The following is a 7,902-nucleotide window of genomic DNA, read 5'->3' as shown; positions in this document are numbered from 1 at the left end:
CTGAATACGAGATGTTGCAGAGAGTCCAGTCAAGAGATAAGAGGTTTAATGATGGAGATAATTTTCTTGACATTTTCTTTCACATCTGAGTACCTTTTGTGCATTTGGAGATGATGATGCTATGAAGTAAACTTGAAGGCCAATAATATAATACCTTGGTAGGTATAATCTATTTCTGTGAGACCCATTCCTCCTTCGCCTCGGACAGTGTATGGTCTTGACATATACTGGTTCCTATAAATGACCTTGTCAGCAGGAATGAGTTTTCTTGTTAGTATAGCCAAGTCTCCCAAAGTTTAAAGAAGCCAGTCTAGGGAGCAGAATTGCCAACTGATTAATGGCTTCTGTCTTATTCCCTTATATCAATTTTAGTCTTCTATAATATTCTTTACTTATCTTTCTCTCAGTGGGTTGACTTAACGCCCTAGATATTTAGAAACTTTATGGTTCAAGTTTCTTTATCTCACAGTCATCAGTCAGTCTTTCCACTGTGGATTTTTTGGTGTATTTTCAGATATGATGAACAGTGAAACTTGCATTACATTCAGAACATTTAAAAGGATTCTTTCTGCTGTGGATTATTTTGTGCCTTTGCAGATCAGATGACCAACTGAAACTTTTATTGCACTCAGTACATGTGAAAGGTTTCTTTCCACTGTGGATAATTTGATGCCTTTTCAGATGTGCCGCTGAAGGAAACTTTACCACACTCAGTACATGAAAAAGGTTTCTTTCCACTGTGAATTATATTGTGCCTTTGCAGATCTGTTGACCAACTGAAACTTTTATTGCACTCAGTACACATGAAAGGTTTCTTTCCATTGTGGAATCTTTGATGGATTTTCAGATATGATGACCGATGTGAAGCTTTTATTACACTGAGTGCAAATAAAAGGTTTCTTGCCGGTTGTGAGTTATTTGGTGCATTTTCAGCTGTGAGGACCAGCGGAAATTTTTACCACACTCATCACATGTAAAAGGTTTATTTTCACTGTGGATCATTTGATGCCATTTCAGCTGTGAGGGCCAAGTGAACCTTCTACCACATTCTGTACATGTAAAAGGTTTATTTCCACTGTGGATTATTTGATGCCTTTTCAGCTGTGAGGACCAAGTAAAACGTTTTCCACATTCAGTACATGTAAATGGTTTCTTTCCACTGTGGATCATTTGAGTCGGGTCAGCTGTACAGCTTCAAAAAAACTTTTACCACATTCGTACATATAAAGCATTTCTCTCCATTGTGGATTAGTTGGTGGATTTTCAGATATGATGACTGAGTGAAACTTTTACCACAGTCAGTACATGTAAACTTTTCCTTCCACTGTGGGTTAGTTGGTGGATTTTCAGACAGGATGACCGAGGGAACTTTTATTACACTCAATACATATAAAATGTTTCTTTTCACTCTGCCTTATTTGGTGCCTTTTCAGATCTGAAGACCAAGTGAAACATTTACCACACTCAGTACATGTAAAAGGTTTCTTTCCACTATGAATCATTTGATGTCTTCTCAGCTGTGACTGCTGAATGAAACTTTTACTACATTCAATACATGTAAAAGGTTTCTTTCCGCTGTGGCTTATTTGGTGGATTTTCAGATATGATAAAGTAGTGAAACAATTATTACACTCAATACATATAAAAGGTTTCTCACCACTGTGTATTATTTGGTGTCTTCTCAGACTTGATGACCGACTGAAACCTTTATTACACTCAGAACACGTAAATGGTTTCTTTCCATTGTCTATTGTGTTTCCAGTATGTGTCCTTTGATGTATAAGTAATGATTCGTTATGAAAAAAGCTTTTGCTACTTTCAATAGATGGAAATGGTTTAAATTCAGTGTAAAGTGTCTGATTTAATTTCAGATTTATATTCTGTTTGAAACTTTTTTCACACTGAGAGCATGCAAAGGGTCTCTCGTTAGTGTTGGTTCTCTTATCCAATAAGAAATGAGCGTTCATATTAAATATTATTCCACAGATGTCACACAGAAAGGATTCATTTCCTTTCTCTCTTCTTGGGGGAGTTTAGACGTTTCTGGCTCACTGTTACGGTTTTGGAAGGGTCTCTCTGTTCTGAAGTGACTCTGGTACTCAGGGATGTTTGTGAGCTCCCTGTCACTTCTCTGACACACAGTAACTCCACAAGGTGTATCTCCTGCTAGGTCTCTGTGGTCCTTTTCTGATTCCTGCTGATGATTCGTTGTGTTTCTCTTCTCAGTCCCCTGGGAAAAATTCTCACAGACGTTTCCCGATTGTCTTGGGATTTGTTCCATTTCTACAGAGGTTCTTCTCGATCCTGCTCTTGCTTCAGCTCCTGTACAGCCTCGTTATCTGCTGGATAGGAAAAGAAGACATAAATCATGTTATTACATCTATAGAAAGCTACAACTGATCAAGGAACAGAATTTTCTGGACTCACAGGAAGGGCAATTCTATAACTTGATGCCAAGTTCGTCAGAGGCACCAAAATTGGTAGAAATACGAATGAGTGCACTACGCAACATTCTGAAAGGTTGCTTCTATGTTCTATGGTGCATAAATGTAAGGGAGAGTAAATGTGGGCAGAGCATGAGGCAATGAGAGTGTCTCCAACTTGTGTGTATAATTTTTGGAATAGGACAAGTTATGAACTTTGCATGGTGCACTAAGACACAACCTTTTACACCCACTATAGAGCTGGCATAAATGGCCTCACCTGAATTTTGGCATGCTAGAACATCTTGGTAAGTTACAGAATTGGCACTCTGCACGTGACCTTGGCGCACCTCACTGGAGGTTCCAAGTTCTAGTGTTGTCCCCTTTATGACCACACGTGATCTGTGATGTTTAGAAAAGTCCACGGATTAGTATAGGCGTCCTAACCCTTTCACATGAAAAGGCAAAGAGGACAATTCAAATCACTGAGAGGCATATTTTCAAAGCACTTTGGGAGGCTAAGTTCCATAGGTTTCTATGGAACTTTGGGAGGCTAAGTGCTTTGAAAATAAGCCTCTGAGTGAACCATTAGCAGAAATTTCAAGAGAAAAAAATATATCTCTTTATCCCTAAATATCTTTGAAAACAGCATACACTTCCTTTGAACAGCTCTTAATAGCTCAGTGCATTTACATTGGTGGAAATAAGTATTTGATCCCTTGCTGATTTTGTAAGTTTGCCCACTGACAAAGACATGAGCAGCCCATAATTGAAGGGTAGGTTATTGGTAACAGTGAGAGATAGCACATCACAAATTAAATCCGGAAAATCACATTGTGGAAAGTATATGAATTTATTTGCATTCTGCAGAGGGAAATAAGTATTTAATCCCTCTGGCAAACAAGACCTAATACTTGGTGGCAAAACCCTTGTTGGCAAGCACAGCGGTCAGACGTCTTCTGTAGTTGATGATGAGGTTTGCACACATGTCAGGAGGAATTTTGGTCCACTCCTCTTTGCAGATCATCTCTAAATCATTAAGAGTTCTGGGGCTGTCGCTTGGCAACTCGCAGCTTCAGCTCCCTCCATAAGTTTCAATGGGATTAAGGTCTGGTGACTGGCTAGGCCACTCCATGACCCTAATGTGCTTCTTCCTGAGCCACTCCTTTGTTGCCTTGGCTGTAGTTTTGGGTCATTGTCGTGCTGGAAGACCCAGCCACGACCCATTTTTAAGGCCCTGGCGGAGGGAAGGAGGTTGTCACTCAGATTGTACGGTACATGGCCCCATCCATTCTCCCATTGATGCGGTGAAGTAGTCCTGTGCCCTTAGCAGAGAAAACACCCCCAAAACATAACATTTCCACCTCCATGCTTGACAGTGGGGACGGTGTTCTTTGGGTCATAGGCAGCATTTCCTCTTCCTCCAAACACGGCGAGTTGAGTTCATGCCAAAGAGCTCAATTTTGTCTCATCTGACCACAGCACCTTCTCCCAATCACTCTCCGGCATCATCCAGGTGTTCACTGGCAAACTTCAGACGGGCCGTCACATGTGCCTTCCGGAGCAGGGGGACCTTGCGGGCACTGCAGGATTGCAATCCGTATGTCGTAATGTGTTACCAATGGTTTTCCGTGGTGACAGTGGTCCCAGCTGCCTTGAGATCATTGACAAGTTCCCCCTTGTAGTTGTAGGGCTGATTTCTAACCTTCCTCATGATCAAGGATACCCCACGAGGTGAGATTGTTGCGTGGAGCCCCAGATCTTTGTCGATTGACAGTCATTTGTACTTCTTCCATTTTCTTACTATGGCACCAACAGTTGTCTCCTTCTCGCCCAGCGTCTTACTGATGGTTTTGTAGCCCATTCCAGCCTTGTGCAGGTGTATGATCTTGTCCCTGACATCCTTAGACAGCTCCTTGCTCTTGGCCATTTTGTAGAGGTTAGAGTCTGACTGATTCACTGAGTCTGTGGACAGGTGTCTTTCATACAGGTGACCATTGCCGACAGCTGTCTGTCATGCAGGTAACGAGTTGATTTGGAGCATCTACCTGGTCTGTAGGGGCCAGATCTCTTACTGGTTGGTGGGGGATCAAATACTTATTTCCCTCTGCAGAATGCAAATAAATTCATATACTTTCCACAATGTGATTTTCCGGATTTAATTTGTGATGTGCTATCTCTCACTGTTACCAATAACCTACCCTTCAATTATGGGCTGCTCATGTCTTTGTCAGTGGGCAAACTTACAAAATCAGCAAGGGATCAAATACTTATTTCCACCACTGTACATACGTATCACTTGTGTAAACAATTACAATACTATTTGTGTATGTATGTGTTCACCTGTGTCTGTAAATGCTGGTAAAAGGTCTAAGTGCTATTCTGCAAATATCTGCTTAATTTACACAATGCATATTCACACGAGGACACACAGGAGTGGAGCACAGGAAGGATAGAGGTGGGGCTCCAATTTACACATTTAATTTACAGAATACTGTAACTTACATAATGTATATTCACAAGAGGACACACACAGGGATGAAATAAAGGACAGATAGAGGTGGGGCTCCAATTTACACATTTAATTTACAGAATACTGTAACTCACACAATGCATATTCACAAGAGGACACGCAGAGGGGTGGAGCATAAGAGGGATAGAGGCGGGGCTCCAATTTACACACTTAATTTACAGAATAATTCACTTACACAACATATATTCACAAGAAGAGACACCGGGTCACAGCATAGGAGGGACAGGGGCAGGGCTCCCACTTACACATTTAATTTATAGAATATTGTAACTTACACAATGCATATTCACAGGAGGACACACACACAGGGGCAGGGCATAGGAGGGACAGAAACAGGGCTCCCTCTTACACATTTAATTTACAGAGTACGGTTGTGCATGACTTCCAGCAGGTGGAGACGAGATCTAATTCTCTTTCCTTAGTGTCCCTCCGGACCGGCCCAGTAAATGACTGATGGGAAGTAACAGAACATTCAAGGAAGGGACCTTAATAACCCCGCCATAACTACATTCAGTCTCGCCGAACACCGCCTCATAACGACACTGGCTATCAATCCTGTAATGTTTAGAAAAGGAATGCAAAGAAGACCGCGTCGCAGTTTTACAGATTTCCAAAGAAGGCACCAAGAAGCGTTCAGCCCACGAAGTGCTCTGGTAGAATGCGCTTTCACTCCTTGAGGAACCGATTTTCCTGAAAGCAGAAGCAATCATCTAAGCTACCTAGAAACGGTGGGTTTAGACGCTAGCCATACCTTTGCAAGCGCCTCCAAGAAGCAGAAAGAGATGATCTTCCATAACCCGCAAGTATTGTTTGAGAATTCGACTGTCATCCAGTTTACATAAAAGCCGCTGTTCGAACCAGATGAAGTACCAAACACTGGCAAAACCACAGTCTGGTTTAAATGGAATTGCAACAAGACCTTAGGAAGGAAAGAAGGAACAGTATGTAAATAACCCTCTCTTAGAGAACTCCAGAAAAGGAGATCTGCAGGAAAATGCTTGTAAATTCCAAAACTCATCTAGCAGAGGCCACAGCTACCAAAAACACCATCTTGAATATTAAATCCTTAAGGGAACAAGCCGACAAAGACTCAAAGGGAGGCCTAGTAAGGACCCAAAAGAACGAAATTGAGATCCCAAGCCGGAAACACAATGTCTCCATTCTGATTTCTGTTCCTTCCCTTCTTCTCTGCCTTTCTCATTGCTCTGCGGAATTGCCCACTTTGTCTGCAACAACTTTCCTATATCCACAACCTCTTTATCTCTCGTATTCTCCATCTGCTTACCCTAACTCAGACTTGGCTTGCCCTGAAGACCTGCTTCATCTGCAGCCCTGTGTCATGGAGGTTACCTTTTCTCCCATACTACTCTCACCCTCTTGTAGATTCAACCTCTTCTTCCACCTCAGTCTCACTGCTTTTTCTTCGCAGACATTCCATCCATCTATTCACTTCCTCGACCTATCCAAGGTGGCAGTATTTATTCAACACCCCTATAAGTCTCTTTCTTCCTTTCTCACTGACTTTGATTCTGGCTTTCCTTCTTTCTTGAACCTTCATCTCCTTCCCTCATTCTTGGGATTTTAACATTCATGCTAAAGACCCCTCTGACTCATGCTTCTCAGTTTTCTCACTTTAACATCCTCTTTCATCTCCAACTGTGCTCCACTGCCCCTACTCATAATAGCCACTGTCTTGATCTTCTCTTCTTCTCCAGCTGCTCACCCTCTAGTTTCTGCGCCTCAGCTGTTCCCCTCTGTGACCATCATCTGATAACTTTCACACTTAAACATCCTCCCTCCAGTCCCGTCCAATCTCCACCAATACATTTAGGAATCTTCAACCTATTGACTCTTCCACTCTATCCTCCAGTGTTTAAAATCTCTTCTCAACCACTATGTTATCCAAGTCAGTCAATGAGGCTGTCTCTTCTCCTATAATACTAGTCTCTTCTCTGCTCTGGATACTCTTGCTTCTCTCCCATTCCCCGTTCTGTAAGGTGTACCAAACCCCAGCCTTGGCTGACCTCTAGAATCCACTACCTACATTCCTGTGCCCGATCTGCCAAATGCCTTTGGCTGAAATCCCGTGCCCATGCTGACTTCATACATTTCAAATTCTTGCTGACCTCCTTCCAGTCTGCTCTTTCACTTGCCAAACAGACTATTCACATCCAGTTGACAACCCTCTTGGCTCAAACCCTCGATGAATCTGCACACTGACTCTCTCCTTAAAGTGTCTTCACCTCCAACCCCCTCCCCTTTCTTCCCAGACTCTGGCTTAGTACTTTCATGATAAGGTTCATAAGATTAACCTTGAGTTCTCAACCACATCACCTCCACCTCCCCTTCCCCCCAGTCCATTCTCCGAACCCTCCTTCAACCCCTGCCTTCTCTTCTTCCTTTTCTGAAATAACTGAAGGCAGAAACTGCACATTTTCTTTCCTCCTCCAACTGACTGCCTGTTCTCTGATCCTATTCCCACCTATCTCTCCTTTCATCCCTTCTATCTGTCATATCCTCAAGCTTTCACTTTCCCCCTGCAACTGTTCCTGATGCTTTCAAACATGCTGTAGTTACACCACTCACGCCTCAAAAAAACTTAATTAGACCTACCTGTCCTTGCAATATCACCCCATCTCCCTCCCTCCTTTCCTATCCAAGCTACTTGAACATGCGCTGTTCACTGCAGTTGTCTGACTTTATTTCATCTCAAGCTATGCTTGATCCACTTCACTACTACTACTAACTTAACATTTCTAGAGCGCTACTAGGGTTACGCAGCGCTGTACAATTTAACAAAGAGAGACAGTCCCTGCTCAAAGAGCTTACAATCTAATAGGCAAGTGAACGGTCGGTCCGATAGGGGCAGTCAAATTGGGGCAGTCTGGATTCACTGAACGTAAGGGGTTAGGTGCCGAAAGCAGCATTGAAGAGGTGGGCTTTAAG

General features: G+C 42.6%; 1 long non-coding RNA gene across 1 annotated transcript; it reads right to left on the bottom strand.

Annotated features, from left to right (window-relative positions):
• Positions 1–2,294: 2,294 nt before the first annotated feature.
• On the bottom strand, positions 2,295–5,837 carry LOC115464063. The gene is made up of 3 exons (XR_003941236.1): positions 5,708–5,837; positions 2,704–2,825; positions 2,295–2,342 (listed from the first exon to the last, which is right to left on the bottom strand). It is a non-coding gene; the product is annotated as an uncharacterized LOC115464063 (long non-coding RNA).
• Between the last annotated feature and the right edge of the window lie 2,065 nt (positions 5,838–7,902).

The sequence above is a fragment of the Microcaecilia unicolor genome, chromosome 1, assembly GCF_901765095.1.
Source record: "Microcaecilia unicolor chromosome 1, aMicUni1.1, whole genome shotgun sequence".
NCBI lineage: Eukaryota > Metazoa > Chordata > Amphibia > Gymnophiona > Siphonopidae > Microcaecilia > Microcaecilia unicolor.
Note: the sequence above shows the minus strand (reverse complement) of the source record. Positions and strands in the feature narration are given on the sequence as shown.